Here is a 21489-nt window from a genome sequence, read left to right as displayed (position 1 = left end):
ATTGTTGTTGTATTTGACTACGTTATACGTTAGGCCGTTCCACGTATCCCCCCCGTGATGTTATATGTAAACCGCCCTGAGCCATTTGGAAGGGCGGTATCAAAATCTAATAAATAAAAATAAAATAAAAAATAAAATAAAAGGTTATTATTGTTGTTATGATTGTCGAACTTTTACTGGACAGTAAAAATTTGCCCCACCTGGAAAGATTCAGGGCGGATCACGACGGTAAGGTCAGACGGCAGAACTCAAATTCTCCAAAATACAAATCAACCCCTTTATTCATTTAAATTCAGATTGAAAACAGCGCAGGATTCAAGGACCAGCACTGCCCGTGGAAATGATGCCTCGCCTTTTTTTTAAAAAAGGACAAAATATTTGACAGTGTCAAGCTGGGAGCCTGCCACAAATGTAACTTGGAAGAAAAAACGCCCATCCCCACACGGCCCAACCCGGGGGCGTCACTCCTGCTAACTTCAGGGGTCTTCCCCAGGGTTTCCTCGCCTCAGCTTAGGACGGCGGCCGCGCCAAGTGCCGGGGATGGCCGGGGGCTGAGGAAGGGCCGGCTGGGCTCTGTTGCGAGGAGGGCGCCTCTCTCGCTCGCTTTCTCCTTTGGCCGCCGCCAGGCAGCCAGCAGGCCCGGAGGTTGGCTTAGTAACCAGAGACGTGCCAGGGCCCCCGAACGGGGCGGGCCGGCGAGCGAGCCAGCGAGCGAGGGAGCGAGCGGGGCTCCTCCGCCGCCAGTGTCAGCAGCTTCCCCGCGGGCCGAGGGGCGTGCGCGCCTGAGTGGCAGCCCAAGGAGGGTTCCAGCCCTGGCGAGGCGGCCGCGCTAGAGACGCGCGCAACGCGCAAGGCGCCCCGGGGAGCTGGCCGCGCTCAAGCGGCGGGGCGGCCGCGAGGGAGGAGGAGGAGGAGCAGCAGCAGCCGCCTGACCCCGCCGCTCGCCGCGTCCCGTCCGTCCCGTCCCTGCCCGCGAAGGCTTCTCCTCCGAGCCACGAGCAGCAGGGAGAGGGAGAGAGAGGGAGGGAGGCAGCGCGCAAGGGCGAGTTGGGACGGCGGCGGCGCCTCCTCCTCTCTCCCTCACTTCTGCTCCTGCCAGCAACGCGGGGCCGGCCGGCGGGCGGGCGGGCGATGGGGGCGCCGGGGCTGGCCAGCTAGCGGCCGCCAGGAGATGCTGCGCCCCCGGCCGGGGCTCGCGTGCACATCCCGGGGGGCCCCGCGGAGGGCGAGAGGGACGAGGCTCTAGCGCAAGCGGCTGGTAAGTGCGGGCTGCGCCGGAGGGGGCGTGCGGGTGGGCTCGGGCCGGGGCCGGGGCTGGGGCTTCCGCCGCCTTCCTTTGTCCCTCGCCATTGTGCTCTTGGGGGGCGCCTTGCAGCTCCCCGTCGGTATCGCGGGCACAATTCCGGGCCACTTGGGGTGTGGGGGATGGTGAGAGTCCCCCCCCCCTGCGGAGGAGAAAGTGCGGGGCGGGGTCCCCGGGCCCTCCAGCAGGGTGAGACGTGGGGGCCCCGTCGGTGGCGCAGGGAGGCCTGCGGGGCGGAGAAGGTCCTGGGGGTTTGGGGGCGCTCCAGCAACACACTTGCCAGTTTGCCGCAGTTCCCATAGGGGAGTTGGCAGGTCAGTTTCGGAAAGTTCGGAAGGAGAGAGAGAGAGAGAGAGGCGCGCGTGGCTCTCCTCGGCGTCTGGAGGAAGCCGTGGACTGGACGGGACGGGTGGGGGTTGGCAAAGGTACTGCGGGGCAGATGTGGCTGCTGCAGAGAGGGGTGGGGGTATGTTCTCTATCCCCCCCCCCCATGCTTCGGTTTGCATCTGTGTCTTTAAAAGAGCACGACCCGCTTTCGGGTGCCTTTCTCCCGTTTAAATGGCTGTGGAAACGTCGGTGCCTCTTCAGAAGAATGCAAGGCAAGGGGGGGGGGGGGCTGTGCAATTTGACGCGAGCTCTTTTCCCTCTGGCGATTATGGTGTCCCGCTATTTCCTGCCCAGAATCCTCGTAGCTGACAAAGCAGCAAATGCACAGCGTTGCTTGTCGAAGAAGAACTTTTCAGCTGGAGTTATTGCTCAGAAAGAATTCTCTGCCTTTGCTGTTTGGGCACCCAAAAAGTTTATTGCAAGAAGAATCCTCAATCCTTTCCAGCAGACTTTTTTTTTTTTTTGGAAGGCTGCCGCATGCCTAGATTTTAAGCTGCAGGGGTAGTCAAACTGTGGCCCTTCAGATGTCCATGGACTACAATTCCCATGAGCCCCTGCCAGCGAATGCTGGCAGGGGCTCATGGGAATTGTAGTCCATGGACATCTGGAGGGCCACAGTTTGACTACGGCTGGACTAGAGTGACTTTATGGGGACTTGCACTGTAAATCATCTAACTCGGGAGTAATTCTGCTGAAGTCCGTGCAGAACTAGGCCCATTCTGCACACACAGGATAACGCACTTTCAATGTGCTTTGGCAGCTGGATTTTCCTGTGCGGAACAGGAAAATCTACTCCGAAAGTGCATTGAAAGAGCATTATCTATTGTGTGCAGACTAGGTCCTGGAGACGAGAGACGACTGTGGGAGAAGGAGGAGAATCGGCGGAGAAATCTACTTGGGGAGTGATGAGAAATTACACGGGTTTCATTTTGATATTTATCTGCCTGTGATCAACACCTCCGCAAAAACCACAGCGTAATCTCTCCCATATTGGCAAGTGTGTCATCCTCTCTAAATTGCATGTTTGAAACAACAAAGGCAGGGACTTCACAGAGAACTGCCAGGAGCTCTTCTGTACAGCTCCAGTCGGTTGGGAATTTAAAAAACGGGGCAACCGGTTTTGTGTGTTGGGTGGATCCAGAACTAATATGCAGGGCGGCCAAAGCTGTGGGGCTGGAACTGGTTGGCGGCTGTCGGTGCATTTGGAGCATCTTTATGGAGTGGGATGAGCTTGGTGTGTTTCCCCAACTCTTGAAGTAGGAATCTGGTGTGGTTATGGGCTGTGGTTACAGCATGAGTGGATTAATGAGAGTCACCGGGTTGCTTCCAGACCCTCTGCTGGTGTTTGGACTGTTTGCATCTGGAGAAATTCAAGATGGATTTTTAAATGGAAAAAAACAACAACCCCTCATTGGGGTTTGCAGACTTAATTGACAAGAGAGTCGGGGGTATTTTTCGTTCCTGGCGGTGTTCAGATCAATCCATTGAGTATATTTGGGTCTTGCCTTTTCTCCAGAACTCTTAGGTAGTGTATGTGGTTCTCTCTGGGTCATCTAGTCCAACCCCCTTTTGTGACATGTGCTTACAACAGCCCTGTGAGGTAGGATAGGTTGAGCAGCTGACTGGCTTGAGATCATCCAGCAAGTTTCTCGGCAGGGTGGGGATCTGAGCCCATGTCTGGACATGACCACTAATCTTCATCTCTTTAGGAATTTACTTCCTTAAAAAGAAATATCTATTTATTAAAAGCCTTTATCAGCTGCTTTTCTGCCTTATAGGTATTCAAGGAGGCTTACAATCTCAGTAATAATAAAATACATTTTTTTTAAACCTAGTTAAAATAAATCCTTTACAACTACTAGTAGGCAGAACCACTAATTAAATGCCTTCGTGAATCAAACTGTCTTCAGCTGCTTCCTAGAGAGCCAGGTGTGTGGGAGCCAGGTGTATCTCCCTGGGAAGGTTCTTCCATAACCATGGGACAGATGCTGAAAAGGCCCTCTCTTGTGCACCATCCTGACAAATACGGGGTTAGGGTAAAAGAGACTTGGAAACCAATGCCCAAAGCCCAAGTCACTGGTAAGCAGTTGTGTGAGCAGTCATTGGAGAGCCAGTTTGGTGTAGTGGTTAGGAGTGCGGACTTCTAATCTGGCATGCCAGGTTCGATTCTGCGCTCCTCCACATGCAGCCAGCTGGGTGACCTTGGGCTCGCCATAGCACTGATAAAGCTGTTCTGACTCCCCATGGCCATTGATGGGCCCAGAGGGGATGGGAGGGGGCCCAGGGGGGAATGTACACAGCTATGCTTCCCAACCAAATTCTGCACGATCACACCATTCCTGGGGTTTCTCGACAACGGAGACGACAACGTCTTGCTGAGCATGGACAGAATGCTTCTATCACAGAAGAAGAAGAAGAGTTGGTTCTTACATACCACTTTTCTCTACGCGAAGGAGGCTTAAAGCGGCTTACAATCGCCTTCCCTTTCCTCTCCCCACAACAGACACCCTGTGAGGTGGGTGAGGCTGAGAGAGCCCCGATATCACTGCCCAGTCAGAACAGTTTTATCAGTGCCGTGGGGAGCCCAAGGTCACCCAGCTGGCTGCATTTGGGGGAGTGCAGAATCGAACCTGGCATGCCAGATTAGAAGTCCGCACTCCTAACCACTACACCACATGCAAAAGCAGCCCTAACTTTAGCCAGCAAAGTCAAAACAAAGGGCTGATCACTGATGGCCACACTTGTTTCCATAATGATGTAAACAATGGATCCCTGAAGTCATTTCAGGTCAGAAAATGCCCCTTCTCCCCACAGTCCCAATCTAATTCTGCCTTCATACACCTGGGAATTAAATTCTCAAAGGGGGGCATCTGCAGTGGGGCATCTGCAGGGATAATTAGGGAGCATTTAACCTTTTGCCCACCAGGTAATCGTGCCCCGTGAGTCCTCCACCCCAGCTCTTTTAGATGCCTTCCTTCAACAGGCTCCATAACCCAAAGAAATCAGCCAGGCTCCAAAGTAACAGCAAAGTACCAGGGGAGAACTGGAGAACATACATGGGGAACGGGGGAATCAGCATGCATGGCATACGTAAAATGCTTCTCTTGCTGGTCACTACTCCCTGCAAATCTTTCCTGTTCCCTACAGGAGACTGGGACACTCACATCTGGAAACATGTCGATGTTCCACACTATTAGGGCTGCTTTTGCAAGCGCATACAAGAGTACAAGCACATTTTAGCTGCTGCATGATGCTCCTGCAAGCACGTTTTTTATGGATGGAGGGGAGAGATTTTGTATATAGCATACAGGGAGCAGATCTCTTGGACACTGTGACTGGGGACAGGGTTGTTTATCCCTTCAACAAATGGCTAAATGCACGTTGTCATGCAGGGGGGAGAACCACAGGGGAGAGTGCAGTCTCTGAAGGATTTTTTAAAAAATAAACAAAACTAAAACAAAAAGTTCACCCAGTGGTAATTTCCTGTCCTCGCTCACAATAAGCAATCTTGCTGAATGTGCTTGTGCAGCAGAGGGAACTGGATTGAAACTAGATTGGAAACAAAAGCGATGTTTACATGTGGGTGCATGTGTGTAAGGGGGGGTGTGTGGGGGGGAGGGGGAGATTCTTGAGGTTGCCTGTTCACTAGGAATTCTGTCCCAAGCTGTATTTAGTGGTGGATGTCTTTGGCAATTGGCATTTTGTGCAGTGAGCATCGTAATTATCAAGAGAAGAAACACTTTCCCCTCTAACCCGCAACTGCTTTTGAATATTTTCCACACCAAAAAGGTAGGAAAGAGGTGCGGACCAGGTGGAATATATATATATATGTTTTTCCTTGAGAAAGAAGCTGATTCTGCCGAATGGTTTAGCAGAAGAGTAGTGAATAGTGCAGGGGTGGTCAAACTGCGGCCCTCCGGATGTCCATGGACTACAATTCCCATGAGCCCCCTGCCCCCCTGGCAGGGGGCTCATGGGAATTGTAGTCCATGGACATCCGGAGGGCCGCAGTTTGACCACCCCTGGAATAGTGGGCCAAACTGAGCACCGGGAGAAACACAGGCTTTATAAGCTACATTTCTGATGTTAGTATGAATAGTTCCTAGCAGGGACGAACTTAGAAGGGCCTCACCAAACACCTCATTCCCACAGCTTCGACAAATTCCATATCGAGGCCAACTGTGATACTTGGTTGGTTCAGAGACAGTGGGAATCCCTGGTTTGTTTATTCTAAGTGTAGTTCACATGATTATTGAGGGTACTGCAGTCTAGCTCATATGATTACTGCAGGGTATGGTGCCCTGGATGGCTCAGGTTAGCTTGATGTTGTCAGATCTTGGAAGCTAAGCAGGGTAGGTCCTGGTGAGTATCTGGATGGGAGACTACGAAGGAAGTCCAGGGTTGTGATGTGGAGGCAGGTGAAGGCCTTTGAACATCTCTTGCTTTGAAAATCCCATGGGGTTGCCCCATGGGGTTACACCTGCCACCACGAAGATCCATCAAACCATGGTTTGAAGGCTGTTTAATAAACCACAGCCAACTATCTCAACTATAGCCTTGTGTGACATGTAGACAAACCTTGCTTCATTCTGGCTTGTCCCCTCACATTACCCATATGTCCTTTAATGAGATGCCTGACCAGGGGAAAGGTAATGGAACCAAAAGCACTCTAGGATTTGAGCAACTGTCTGTCTGTGGGTTGACTCCCGACCTGCATGTCCATGTTGTTGGACACTGTGGCCATTGTTCACAACGCTTGTGCGGACAAGGCAGTCCCAAGTTGTGAACGACTGGTCTTGTGCAGCAATAATCCAGTATCCGGCCACCTGTGAATGCTTCACAAACAAACCAGAATTAAAATAAAGCCGTGGATTTCTGAACGGAGCCGATATCTAGTTCTGCCTTCTGTGACGATGCTGGTCTGTCTCTTGGCCCCTTGCTATGGAATTGGCACACGGACAAAAAGTGTAAATATTTCAGTCATTAGTTTAGTGGTTTGTCTGCTGACATGGCGCTGATAGATGGGATATGACATATCTTCCCATTCATTGCAAAGGTTGGGATTAGAGAAGAACAATAGCTTCCAGGAGTAAAGACCCTGGTATTAGAACCAGAAAACTAGCTGACTGGCAAGACGCAGTATAGTTAAAGGTCCAGAAACGTCTTCTTTGACTTTGGCCCTTTCGGCTGTAATTCTTCGACCTGCGGCTTAATGCTGCTCTTTTCAAGACCAATGGTTACGGAACCACAAATATACTTTTTACATATGGCCAAAGCCGGTGGTTTCTTTTCATGAAGCAGTTTTAATGGGGCACAAGAGAAAAAAGAGACAGTTGAGCCATACACTTGGGAAGTTTACAGAAGCAATATGAGACACCCCCACGAATAAATCACAATAATTGGGATTATCTTTTCCATTAGCAAACTAGATGACATACAATTGCAGAAATATTAAACATGCCCAGAAGGCTGTTTCTTACTGTCTTGATTCCTACTTTCTCCTCCTACAGACCACAAAAAAATTGTTTCTGGGGGAGTCAGTGGTCCATCAAGGGTAGTATAAACCGTAACGTGGGGGGGGGGTCTTCAGTGGGAAGGGAGAGTCCAAGGAAATAGATATCCCTTCTTCCCCTGAAGGAAACGGCTTTCCATCCTTAGAACAAAATGGTTAGGTTTAACAGGACCTGGCACATTTTTCTTCAGGTTTTGAAGGAGCCCCCCCTCCCTTAAATTTAGAAGCCAAACTGATTTTTATGCCTTCAGGGTTTTATGTTGTAACGAAGATGTGTTGGAATCATTATTCCTCCCAAACGTAACTCTAAACTCTTCACAAGTTGCTTGACATTTTTGTTTAAACTGTATATAGATAAATACAGGATAACCTGGGTTATCACAACAACAAAAAAGCTACCTCTGTCTCTGGTCTAAACAAGAAATGTACCACTATTGAAAATCACCAAGAGGCAATTGCAAGCAATGGACTCATGCAAATGCTAGGTGCCACAGTGAAATTTCTAAGTGCCAGGGTGCCTGGAATCTGTCAAACGCTGCTTGAGCTTTCTCTGTAAGTGTGAGCATTTTTTTTTTTTGCCCACAGCAGAATTTTTCTCAACATGGTAGCCATTTAAAAAACATACCACAAAGAACCAAATTGTAATAAACTACTTTGTTTTGTTGGCATTCCCTTAATGATCCCTCCTTCCTAACCTAATTACTGTTTTTGTGCTTTTCATGCATTTAAACACTACTTTTAATGGTCTTAATTGTGTGTATTGGGCTCCTTGAACTGCTGTTTGTCTCATTCGAGCAATTTTTGTGTTTTCCCCAATAGTAAGGGCATGCATTTGGAAAGTGGCTGGCATCCTTCATCCTTGCCCACTGCTCATGGTTCCTTAACTCAAGTCCTGAGTATTCTAGGAGAATGGTCTTCCCCTCATAGTTGATATGGTTACTTAAGGAGGCACTTGTATTTACATGGTGCCACTTTGTTTGCTTATTTATAATATTACAATCCCTTTCCTCTCCCCACAACAGAGACCCTGTGAGGGAGGTGAGGCTGAGAGAGCCCTGATATTCCTGCTCTGTCAGACCAGCTTTATCAGTGCTGTAGCGAGCCCAAGGTCACCCAGCTGGCTGCATGTGGGGGAGCGTGGAGTCAACGCTGATCCTGCGTTGAGCAGGGGGTTGGACTAGATGGCCTGTGTGGCCCCTTCCAACTCTATGATTCTAAACCCAGCCCGCCAGATTAGAAGTCTGCACTCCTAACCACTCCACCAACTTGGCTGCACTCCACCAAGGGAGAAGGCAGTTTCGCAGTATTTGTTTCTGTCTGCATGAAATTGATTGGCAGGGGCATTTTTAGAAGAGATCTAAGGCTGTTTGCAGACTTCTTCTCACTAGGGCTGCCTTCATGGATTATTTTCAGAGTGAGTCTTGCTGGGGTCAGGTATCCATCCCAAACCCCTTCCTGGGATTCCAAGGAAGTTCTAGGGATTTTGGATAGCTCCTCATGAGAGGATGCCAAAATGTACTGACACTGCTTTTCCCTGGTATGCCACCTTGGGAAGGTATCCAGAAACTCTGGCATGGAAACAAAAGTTATATGGGAAACAGTGTCCTCTTTTACTTTTAACACAACTTTTTGAATTCCCATTGTGCTTTCAAAAAAACACTCTGCCTTTTTTAAGAAAATGTGATAAGGAAATATGAAAAGATAATTTTGCAATTGCTTGCATGCTGTTGTGCAATCCAGGTTATCTTTCATGCAAGCAAATGCATCAATTTACCTAGCGTGAATTGCATTCCATGAAGCATTTCCTCCTCCACTTGTAGACAGCAGTCTGTGGCTTTTCCATATAAGATGTATTTTAAGAAAAGGCCTTAAGTAAGAAGTTAAAGGAAGGTGTTTGCTTGTTGGGTAACTTGTATAAATTAGCGCTTTTTGATAGATCTGCTTTTTTCTCTGTTCACACATTATCTGAAAGCAAACCCGAGTTTGCCCCAGAGAGGAGCAAAAAAATTCAACCTTTCCTTATCCTTGTACCTGATTCCTGCAGTTGTAAACACAATTTGTCCCTAGTTGGTGTTCACATTTATGCTTGCAAATCTATCACCTGAAATACCTTACATGTACTTCAAAGAAGGCCATATCTTAATCTGCAATGGTCAATGTAGAACCGATTCATGCAGAGGAGTTTAGCCTGGAGGTATATTTCTTCACCAGATGGCACAGAATCAAGAATCGGTCAGTTGTGGAGTGACCACTCCTAAAACCTTCATGCCCCTTAGCTGCAATGTTCTTCCTATTATGTCTGACATAAAATGTACCCACCACATTAAGCAGACTGAGTGGGCAGTAATTAAAAAGGTCTAAATTCACTCCCCCAGTTGCAGTGTATGGCTGTGAATGTATGGTTGCGAAAGTTGGACCATAAGGAAGGCCGAGTGTCAAAGAATTGAGGCTTTTGAGCTCTGGTGCTGGAGAAGACTCTTGCGAGTCCCTTGGACTGCAAGGCGAACAAACCGGTCAGTCCTAGAGGAGATCAGCCCTGACTGCTCTTTAGAAGGCCAGATCCTGAAGATGAAACTCAAATACTTTGGCCACCTCATGAGAAGGAAGGACTCCCTGGAGAAGAGCCTAATTCTGGGAGCGATTGAGGCCAAAAGAAGAAGGGGACGACAGAGAATGAGGTGGCTGGATAGAGTAGGTGCAAACTTTGCATGGAAAATTATAACTATAACATTATACAATTTTCAATTGAACGCCACAATCTATCAGTAACAATTACAACCCAACACGAATAACAACAACGCTGGGGAGATCAAATTGTTCAGTCACGGAAGGGTGTCTGAGGGGGGGACCAGCAGATTTTCCTACTCCGTCGGCTGCAAGAGAATGCCTGGTGGAGGAGCTCCCTTCATCGATTAGCCGCAGAATACCCACAGGTGGCTTGTGAAAGAGCCAAATAAGGCTCACGAGCTCCTCCTGAATATCACCGACCAAGGGGTTCAGGTCACGCTGAGAGTATGTGAATGCCCTGAGGTCTCCCACCAAACCTCTGTGGAAGAGAGAGGGTTCAAACATGTGTCTCCTAGAGCCTGGTCTGAGATGCTATCATTAACAATGGTGTTTTCTCCCTCCGCAATTATAATAGGACGTGCATGGGCACCCAGCTAATTTGCTGAGCACTAGATTCAGGACAGACAAAAGGAAGCACTTCCTCACCGAAAGGGTAATTAACTTGTGGAATTCACTGCTGCAGGATGCAGTAATGGCGTCTAGTTTTGTAGACTTTAAATGAGGCTTAGATACATTTATAGAGAACATGTTTGTCAGTGGCTATTTCAGCACTGGGGGGCTAACAGCAGCGCTAAGCTCTCTTGTTTGCAGGCATTCATTTTTTAAAATCTGCTTTATAGCCTGTTTTTCTTGCTGAGCCTCATGGCTGAAATGAGACGTGGACCATCGGTTTGATGTATCACAGCTGATTTTATGTCCTTATATGAAGAGATAGTCTCCATACTTTTTACTATACTACTTGATTCTCTGCACAGGTCTGTGAAATGGGATGTGCATTGTTCAGGCAAGACGTACTTCAACTGTATTACAAATGAGAGTGAATTTTGCAAATTGTCTGTTTTCATTCAAATAGCTCCACTTCACTTTCATTTCTCCCTTGTGAAAGACTAATGCATGGGGAGGCGTGGTTTCCCCCCCCCCCCTTCTCAGTGTTTTCTGTTTCCTTGGGTTGAATTCTTTCTTTTAACAATTTTTTTAGTGTTGTTTTTGTGTCGGGTTTCCAGTAAATCTATTTGATTTGATAAATTTCATGGTATCAGTCAGCCCTAAGGGTCTCGGGATGCTGAACTACCTAAACCAGTGGTTCTCAACCTTCCTAATGCCGCAACCCTTTAATATAGTTCCTCTTGTTGTGGTGACCCCCAACCATTACAATTATGCAAGGGTTCTTTCACATAAATTAAACCAAAACTGACCAATGGCGTGAAGATCCATCGATTCATGATTCTATATAAATATTTTTCCCCCGAGGTTTCTCAGTTCAATTCTGCCTCTTGTCCCACCATGCTGATCTCACTCTTTTCCGCTGATGAACGTTCTATCTCGATCTACCCCACAAGGCTGTTGTGTGGATAGTACCCCCCTCCCACCGGGCAAACTGCTTGCCCTGCCGCAACCCCTGTGAAAGTGTCGTTTGAACCCCCAAAGGGGTCTCGACCCCCAGGTTGATGTCAGGATTGTAGAATCTCTGTCATAAATTAGCCTGAGTTCTTCCATGTCAGTTATACTGCTTAATTGAACCTGGCGCCTGCTAGCCCCGGCCTTGTAGTTTGTAGCAATAAAATAGAATAGTGATGTTATTCTAACCTTATCTTGTTATGGGCACACAGGGTTGTTGTCAATTCTCTCAAGGATGGGAGTTTGGAATCCTGTTGTTGTTTCACATATGTCTTTTCTCACTAACCCCCCTCCTTGGGAACTGTCAAGTTTTGGGCGGGAGAAATGTATTGATAAGCTGAGGCAAATCTGGCTTCGAGTCAGATTTGACTTTCAGTCCAATGCGTATAGTGCTAATCAATAAAACTATTTTCTTTTGAATAAGTTTTGTTGTGAGTTTCCTGTGCGTCTGACATCAAGTCAAATCTCACAACTCCTTTCACCTGCAAAATGCAGGGCGAGGGACATACTTTTTCTGAGCAGGGAGAGGGCCTGGATTGGGACCTCTCCCAGGGCGACGGCGCGAGTGCCGGCCCGCACAGCTCGGGCATGATGCGGGCAATCTCGGGGACAACCCCGGGGCCCGAGGAATTTTTGGAACGACACGTCACCCAGCGCAGGCGATTGTCAAAATACGACCGCCCTACTGGGGACGAGAGGTGGCCGGAGCACCTGGGACTGCCTAGCTACGCGCTGGAGCCTGTGGGTGAGACACAGGACTTGCAGTACAAGCTGGACAGGGTGACTAACTGGCTGCAGGATCTTTCGGGTCGGTTGGATCCGGAGGAGAAGCGCCGAACGCAACGCCTGCTGAAGGAAGTGCGTGGTGGTGGTGCGCACGATACCAGCCTGCGACGAGTGAGTGGTGGGCTTGCACTGCGGGAGCACGGCATGGCGGACACGCAAGCGGCAGCGGATGCTGAGGCGTTGGCCAGGGCCAGGGCGCAGCTGGAAATCGAGGCGGAGGCAGAGGCTCGAGCAAGAGAGCAACGCGAACAAGAAGGCGAGGGCGAGGAGCGAGAGGACGAAGGCGGCGCGGGCGGCGATGGAGCCGGAGGAGACGGCGCGGACGGAGGCGAGGACGCAGCGGCGGCGGCAGCAGCGGCGGCGGCAGCGGACGTTGCGGGAGCCGAGGCGGCGGCGGCAGCAGCGGCGCGCGAAGCGGCGCGAGCGGCAGCGCGAGCAGCGGAGGCAGCCCGGGTGGCGGAACGAGCAAGAGCGGCGGCGGGGAGAGGACGAGGCATCGGCCGTGGTGCAGGACCCCCAGCACCGGCCCCGGCACCGGCGGATTGGGGCCCGGGGCGCCTACCAGCCCACCTCCGGGGTGTGGAGATGCGGAGCACCTATAAATTCAAGGCTAAGTTTTCCGGAGACCCCTCCGATTTTCCTACGTTTCTGGTGCACCTCCAGGCCTACATGATGGAAATGGGGTTCACTTTCCAGGATGATGCTGAGAAAGTGCGCTTCGTGGGCCAAGCCCTAGAAGGCAAAGCAGCCAAGTGGTTTGTGGACTTGTACCGCTATCACCCCCAAGCCATTCGTGACTACAACCATTTCATGAGAGCCCTGCGCCAGATGTACGTGGAACCGTTCGAGCGAGAGACCGCGGAGAAGAAACTCAGGGCTCACCGCCAAGGGAAGTTGTCAGTGGTCGAGTACGCCAGGGAGTTTAAAGAGCTGGCTTCCTCGGTGCCGGACTGGACGGAGCCCCAACGTGTGCTGTCGTTTGTGGGGGGCCTCAATCCTACTCTGGCAGACAAATGCCTCCTCCTGGAAGACCCGCTTACAGTCGAAGGTTGGGTCCAATTGGCTGGGGAGATGGAAAATCGATTGGAGCGAGCTTCGATGGTGCAAGTCCTGGCAGGCAAAACCGTGGCGAAAACTTCCACCCCGGCGAAAACCAAGCCCCGAGCCAAGTTGGAGCCGTCTGAGCGCTCCCGGCGCATGGAAAAAGGGCTGTGCTTGGGTTGTGGCCAAGCGGGGCACTTTCTCGCAAACTGCCCCTCAAAAGCAACAGCGACCCCGAGGGCCGTGAGCAGCGCCCCACCGAAAGCCCAGCCTGCCAAGAAACCCACTCCCAAGAAAAGTGCCAAGTCTCTTCTGGCGCCGGTGACTGCCGTGCCAGCAGTGGACGACTCGGAGGAGGGAAGCGGGCTGGAGGACGAGGATCAAGCCGAGGAGCAGTCGGGAAACGAGGACGGTCTGCTGTAAAGGCGCCCCGCCAGCAGGCCGCCAACAGGGGCAAACGCGTGGTGAGTGATTCCCCCTTACTACTCCTACCTGCCAAGCTCTCCAACCCCAAGTCGGGGAAAACAGTGGGAGTCCGGTGTATCGTGGACTCAGGGTGCACCCAATCCCTAGTGAGCCCAGCACTGGCCGAGACTTTGGGGGTGGGAAAGGTGCCGCTGAGGGAACCCTTGCCCATCACCCAATTGGATGGGAAATGTGCTCCCGGAGGGGAGGCCACGGCGAAAACGCGCCCAATGGACTTGGACATAAAAAAACATTGGGAGCAAATCCAGCCTTTGGTAGCCCCTCACTCTGCCTTCCCTTGTGTGTTAGGGTTGGATTGGCTGAAGGAACATGACCCCCTAGTGAAGTGGAAAGAAGGGACCGTGGACTTTACCTCTCCCGCCTGCGAGCAGCACGCTCGACCGCGGGATTCCCCACTGACGGGGGTTGTGGCCGCTTTGGGATCGGGGGGGACAGCGCTCCCTCCTGAGTATCGAGACTTTGCTGATGTGTTCGCGGAGGTAGAGTGCAACCAACTGCCCCCCCACCGTAAAACTGACTGTGCCATTGAATTAAAGAAAGGGGAACCACTCCCCAAAGCCAAACTTTATTCCATGAGCCCCCGGGAAATGGCGGAGCTTAGGGAATTTTTGGATAAGAACTTGGCGAGGGGTTTTATTAGACCGGCCACATCTTCATTGGCGGCCCCGGTCCTTTTTGTAAAAAAGAAGGACGGTTCGCTACGTTTGTGTACTGACTACCGTGGGTTGAATGCGGTCTCCACCTGCAATGCCTACCCGCTCCCCCTGATAAAAGACTTGTTGGGCCACTTGGGGAAGGCACGAATTTTTACAAAATTGGATTTGAGGGAAGCCTATTACCGAGTTCGGATCAAGAAGGGGCACGAATATCTAACGGCTTTTAACACCCCCCTGGGGCAATTTGAGTACACCGTAATGCCGTTCGGCCTCGCCGGGGCTCCGGGCGTGTTCATGAATATGATTAATGAAACTATGCATGATTTATTGTACCAAGGGGTGTTGGTTTACATTGATGATATTCTTGTGTATTCTGAGAATGTTGAGAGTCATGCTGATCTGGTACGCGAAGTGCTCAACCGCTTGCGAAAGCACCAATTGTTTGCTAAACTGTCTAAATGTGAGTTCCACCGCGATGCGGTGGAGTTTCTGGGGTTCCGTGTCTCCCAAGCGGGGATTGAGATGGACCCTGGCAAGGTGCGTGACCTGCTGGCTTGGGAACCCCCCCGCACCAGGAGGCAACTACAAAGTTTCTTAGGGTTCGCTAATTTTTACAGGACTTTCATCCCCAATTTTGCCAAAGTGGCGCTGCCCCTCACTGACTTGTTGAAAACCAAACAAGGGGGAAAAACGGCGAGCCGCCCGGGGACGCCCCTTCTGTGGACTCCCCCCTGTCAAAACGCATTCGACAAACTAAAGTTATTGTTTACGTCCGAACCCGTACTGGCCCATGCTGACCCTTCTAAGCAATTTACGGTACAAGTAGACTCCTCGGACGTAGCAATGGGGGCCGTGATCCTCCAAGAGGGGGAGGACGGAAAGTTACACCCGCTGGCCTATCTGTCAAAGAAATTCTCAGGGGCAGAGCGAAATTGGGCAATTTGGGAAAAAGAGGCGGCTGCAGTAAAATTGGCCCTTTCCACCTGGAGGCATTGGCTAGAAGGATCCGCGATCCCATTTGTAGTCTGGACGGATCATAAAAACCTTCAGGCACTTAAGCAGCCCCGATCGCTTTCCGCCAAGCAAATGAGATGGGCAGAGTTTTTCGCCCGTTTCAACTTCTCCCTAAAGCATCTGCCGGGTAAAATGAACTTTTTGGCAGACGCATTATCGCGCCTGCCCCAGTACAACAGCAAACGAGACCCATTGGTGGACACCGTTTTCACTCCCGCCCAACTAGGGATGGCCGCTGTGACGCGCAGCCACGTAAAGACTGATACGCCCATCCCAGGGGGCTGGGTCCAGAAGGAGATGTCACAAGATCCGGAGTTTTGCTCCCTCCGCCCTGATCTGACTGAGAAGGGGGGGCTCTTTTTTAAGGGCGAGAGACTCTTTGTTCCTGTGGCGGCCAGGGGAAAAGTTTTGAAACTTTGCCACGACGCAAAAACTGCTGGACACTTTGGTTTTGTAAAAACTTTGCACCTAGTCAGGAGACAATATTGGTGGCCGTCCCTACGCAAAGATGTGGAGAAATATGTGCAGGGATGCCCTATTTGTATTGCCTCAAAACCGGTTGGAGGCAAGAAAAAGGGGCTATTGCAACCACAGCCCACCCCCTCTCGTCCATGGACAGATGTCACTATGGACTTTATTACGGACCTCCCTCCCAGCCATGGGAACACCGTTATATGGGTGGTAGTGGATGCTTTTTCCAAACAGGCTCACTTCATTCCCTGCACGGGGGTGCCTTCAGCACCAAAATTGGCTTCTCTTTTCATTGAACACGTGGTACGTCTGCACGGGATCCCGACACGTGTCCTGACGGATCGGGGCCCCCAGTTCGTTTCTAAGTTTTGGAGGGAACTCCTGAGACTTTTGGGGGTGGAGCAAGCCCTCACTTCAGGCTATCACCCTGAATCAAATGGCCAGACCGAAAGGGTAAACCAAATCCTGGAACAGTACTTACGTTGTTTCATCAATCACCAGCAGGACAATTGGGTCTCTTTATTACCGATGGCTGAATTTGCCTACAACAATGGGGTTCACGCCTCAACTGGGGTGTCACCTTTCAAAGTAGTGTATGGGACTGATTTAGCAACAGCCCCCACCTGGGAGCTCCACTCCACTGAGGCTCCTGACATAAATAAATGGGCAGCCACCATCAGTACAGGTTGGCCAGAAATTGTAGCTAGCCTCAAGGAGGCAAAACAAGCCTATAAAGCTCAAGCGGATAAGAAAAGAGTACCTGCACCTGACTGGAAAGTGGGAGACCTGGCCTATTTGTCTACTAAGAACCTGAGGTGCCAACAGAAGTCAAAGAAACTTGGCCCTAAATACGTGGGGCCATTTAAAGTGATAAAACTGATTAATACTGTGACTGTTGAGCTAGCTTTACCAAAGACTTATAGGAATGTGCATCCGGTTTTTCATTCCAGCCTGCTGCGGAGAGCTCCGGTCCCTGACGAGTGGCACCCTCCTCCAGACCAGCCTGTGCCAATTTTCATCGATAAAGACACCCACTATGAAGTCAACCAAATTTTAGACTCTCGTTTGCACAAGGGTCGCCTTCAATATCTGGTCGATTGGAAAGATTTCCCCTCGGGGGACAAAGAGTGGGTGGAGGCAAGGAATGTGAAGGCACCCCGCCTCCTCCGGGCTTTCCATCGGGCATTCCCGGATTGTCCTCGCCCAGTAGATGCCGGCTAGATGGAGGAGTGAAGTTAGTTTTAATGCGGAGGGATGTCAGGATTGTAGAATCTCTGTCATAAATTAGCCTGAGTTCTTCCATGTCAGTTATACTGCTTAATTGAACCTGGCGCCTGCTAGCCCCGGCCTTGTAGTTTGTAGCAATAAAATAGAATAGTGATGTTATTCTAACCTTATCTTGTTATGGGCACACAGGGTTGTTGTCAATTCTCTCAAGGATGGGAGTTTGGAATCCTGTTGTTGTTTCACATATGTCTTTTCTCACTAACCCCCCTCCTTGGGAACTGTCAAGTTTTGGGCGGGAGAAATGTATTGATAAGCTGAGGCAAATCTGGCTTCGAGTCAGATTTGACTTTCAGTCCAATGCGTATAGTGCTAATCAATAAAACTATTTTCTTTTGAATAAGTTTTGTTGTGAGTTTCCTGTGCGTCTGACAGTTGAGAACCACTTACTTAAACCAATATAAAAAGAATAGTGTATAAGTTTTTTTTTTTTTTGTAAACCACATCCCCATATTTTGGAAAGCAACAATAATAAACAGCCTAAAAGGCTGCCTAAGGAGGTGGTGAGCTCCCCCTCACTGGCAGTCTTCAAGCAAAGGTTGGATACACACTTTTCTTGGATGCTTTAGGATGCTTAGGGCTGATCCTGCGTTGAGCAGGGGGTTGGACTAGATGGCGTGTATGGCCCCTTCCAACTCTATGGTTCTACCTAAGGCTTCTTAGCCGCTGGGTCAGCAGGAAGCTTGCCAGTCCCTTGATCAGTGAGGGGGTTTCCCTGCCCCCAGATTCTGTTGCCTGCTGCTCCAAGAAACAGTGGGTGGATTTTTTTTTTTTTTAGTGATGCTGCTGGCTGTATGGCTATGTCACTTATGGTAAAAACCTTAAGTGACAAAGGGGAGTTCTAGGAATCACCGTAAACTCTATGGTTAAAAACAAGGAGTGGCATAGGGATGCAGCCCAGGTTGTGTGCTCTCCCCTGTTTCCACTCCCAATCTGCCAAGCAACCAGAGTTGAAAACCACTTCATAATTCTGATGTCTTCCAGTATGCCTACAACTGTTCTAACTTTATAGTAGATCATAACCAGTGTAAAGAAGAGTCAGGTTTTCCTGCTAAGTTATTCTATCACACGGCATCATTATTTCTTCACCCTCTTCTACCCTGAGAGGTGTATACCCACAGACATGCCATTTAAACCACCAAACCAGGATCGGCTCTGCTCCCAACCTCCCATCTCTGTTGCATTATACAAGCTTTTGGCCAGTTTTGTGGTTCTACAGGAAAGACAACTGCAATTTCAACTTGCCCATCCTCAACTTTTGCATTTATGTTCGCGTTTACACACTCTATTTGCATATAATTAACATTGTGTAATTTTTGCTTCTGCTGGTCAAGAACTATGCACCTTTGCAGGGTAATGGAACTCACCCTTCGTCCCTCTTCCTACAAACAATCATCTGGCAATCAGACATTGCTGGAGTTTTTGCAGCCTTAAGGGCTAGAAACTTGATGTCTTTTTTAAAAGTTAACATTCTAAGGATGCTGAAAGAGAAACAAAGGTAGAATTTAAAAGGCTAATCAATGAAGTAGTCTATTTTCCCTATCACGGAAGCTAAGAGCTGGAAAAACACTTTGACTTTTCTATATAGATCTTCCTAATTTAGTGGTTTGTTTGTGTGAGAGAGAAAATGAGAGAACTAATAATTAACACAGCTATCCAAGTTTTTTTCAAAGGCAGAACTTGTCAGAAGTGTGTGTTCTTCTCCCATAGCTCAAAGGCAACAGAATGTGATTTTTTTTTCAAAAAACAAGGTTGCTCATCTTGTTTCTCTCAGTCACACTGATGGAAATGCAAGTTTTCATGTGTTTGATGCTACGGTACTCCAAAGCGTCAGCAGCATTGCAAGCAGTTGGACGGGCCAGGGCGGGTCCTGACGCATGGCTTCACATCTCTGAAAGCAAGTCACCAATATACACTTTAAAATGCTGTTGCTTCTGACAGCCCTGCTCAGATCTTGCTTTGACACCTGGGTGCTTTCAACAGGGGAAAGTTTGCATGATTTCCCCATAGCTGAGACGGCTGCTGATAAAGGAAAATGGCAAGGGGGCATCCTGGAAGGTTTTCTCACAGTTATTCTGCCTCAGTGTGCCAGCAGAAAACACGGCCTTTCTTGAGCCACTGTTGCAGTTTTTAAACGCAGTCCTTGAATATTGACATATTACTGTAACAACGTTTTTGCGAAGTAAGTCCCTAGGTGCCACCATTCCAGAGATGTGCCTTTTCATTAAATCTCTCACGCAAAAAGAATAGAGACTAACTTCTTTCTCCTTTAAAACAAATGTTGGGAATTCAGAGGATCTGTTCTGCTTACCGTGTCAATGGCATATTTCTAGACCGATATTCTAGTGCCGGTTTTCCATACAAATAAAAAGGCCCAGCCCAGTGGCACGGCAAGGACATGTCTTTATGGGCTCAGGGTCAACGTGGCTGTTTTGTAAATGCCAGTTTTCTCATGCATCTGGGCTTTATTATAGTTCCCCCCCCCCAAAAAAAATTTCATACCAAAGTTGGTTTCCGAAAGATCACAGAAAAGTTGGTGTAACCCAAATGTACCACAATGTTATCGAATCATAGAGTTGGAAGGGGCCATAGAGGCCATCTAGTCCAACTCCCTGCTCAGTGCAGGTTCAGCCTAAAGCATCCAGGAGAAGTCTCTGTCCAGCCACCACTTATAGAATCCTAGAGTTGGAAGGCGCCATGCAAGCCATCTAGTCCAACCACCTGCTCAGTGCAGGTTCAGCCTAAAGCATCCAGGATAAATATATGCCCAGCTGATGCTTGAAGACTGTTACGGGGAAAGGGGTGGGGGGGGGAGGCTTGCTTGCCTGATGAAGATTTAAGCCTCTATGCGTAGCAGATAATGAGGATGGCTAAATCATTGGAATTGGAGGTGACCTCCAGCAATCCAAGATGTCAAGATCAAGATCTTAGGTGAACTTTACACTGAGTCACCGGGCATAATAACTTTTCCTGTTCTCTAGGGTATTGACAGTCTACATAGCATTGTAGCAGAAACCAGCTGGCATGGCTGCCACTTCCAAGAAGGTGAGAAATCTATGTAAAGTGCAGCTGGAAAGTCACCCCTATCTATTTTGCCATCCTAAAGCTTCATCCCTCATAGTTGACGCAGGCAATACAACCTTTAGGTGTACACTTGTCACCAGCTGCTAGAGAGGATTGACGTATTTAGCAGAAAGGTCTACTCTTGACCATCCACGATGCAGCCCAATCATGGGAGGATGCCAGTTGTTCTTCTGGGAAAAGAAACATAGTGTTTCTGCCTGAAGAAGGCAGACATCCTGCTGATGAATGTAGAACAAATTAATGTAGGCAGACATTCTGCTGGTGCCGGAACCAGGGTTATGGCTGCTTCTCGATCGTTGAGGACTAAGAGAACAACGTGGAAATCCACACAAGAGAATGTGACAGGGAAGGGAAAGAACGTGTGGCTCAATACATTTTATAATTAGCTGAAGAATTCTTGTGTTCCTACTAGACGTTAACATGAAGCACGGAGAGAAGTTCTTGTCTTCAGGGTCTTTAATATCATATAAACAAGACGAGACTCCTAGTTAATGTTTTGTTTTATTGTGAAACTTCTTCGCTGTATAATAACGGTTGCTTATAAATAACCCAAGAATAATATGTCATTATTCGCTTGCTGAGACAGAATGTAAAAACAAGAGACAAAACAAATGTACGTATCCCGTGCCCCCAAACATTCAAAGTCTCTTGGGAACAGAACAGAATAGAGGGCATTGACGAGTCGCAAGGCAACAGAAGATTTATAATCTGAAATAGTCTAAGCTAGTGTTGGAGTTCATAGTGTTCATAGGTGTGCCCCACGGTGTGCCCCATAGGTGTGCCCCACAGCTCTTCTTCCCGAGCCCATGTTAAGGGTGGAAGACTTTCCATTTGAGGGAGCAACTTTATTTCCTTGGTCGGTGAATGATCTTTTATCCCAAATTAATAAGAACAAACAGCACACGTTCCCTCCCTCCTTCCCCACTGCGAGTTCATCAGATGTAACTGATGACATGACCCTTGTGGAGCTCCGGGGACTGCGGGAGAGAGGGGCCCCTCCCTGCTAGCCTCTAATGGACTCTGTAGGGGTATCTTGTTTTTAAAAATTAGGAAGTTCAGCTTTCCAGTAAGCGAAAGAAAGACAAAGCAAACACATCTTTTCTGGGGAACTGGGGAAAAACTCCTGTGAATGAGAACAATGAGTTTGTGGCAGTAACCTGAACTGGGCATTGAATCATTACTGACATGTAATGAGTCAATTTTCAAAGGCCACATGTGCATTGTACCTGCTTCCGGGAGAGAAAGAATGAGCGAGACAGAGGCATGTCCAAACCTGTCTA

At 49.2% G+C, this 21489-nt stretch overlaps 1 protein-coding gene across 5 annotated transcripts in view; it reads left to right on the top strand.

The window, feature by feature from the left end:
* The first annotated feature begins 609 nt into the window (after positions 1 to 609).
* PTPN13 (protein tyrosine phosphatase non-receptor type 13) overlaps positions 610 to 21489 on the top strand; it is a 149868-nt gene continuing 128988 nt past the window's right edge. For 2 of the 5 annotated variants that reach the window (XM_077300969.1, XM_077300966.1), the window contains exon 1: positions 610 to 1258. The gene's annotated coding sequence lies outside the window, so the exon portion shown is untranslated. The remainder of the gene's footprint in view (positions 1259 to 21489) is intronic. The other 3 variants (XM_077300970.1, XM_077300967.1, XM_077300971.1) reach the window with 3 other exon arrangements.

Source organism: Paroedura picta, chromosome 10 (genome assembly GCF_049243985.1).
Source record: "Paroedura picta isolate Pp20150507F chromosome 10, Ppicta_v3.0, whole genome shotgun sequence".
In the NCBI taxonomy this organism is placed as follows: domain Eukaryota; kingdom Metazoa; phylum Chordata; class Lepidosauria; order Squamata; family Gekkonidae; genus Paroedura; species Paroedura picta.
The sequence above is the reverse complement of the archived record's forward strand: the minus strand, read 5'-3'. Positions and strand labels throughout refer to the sequence as shown.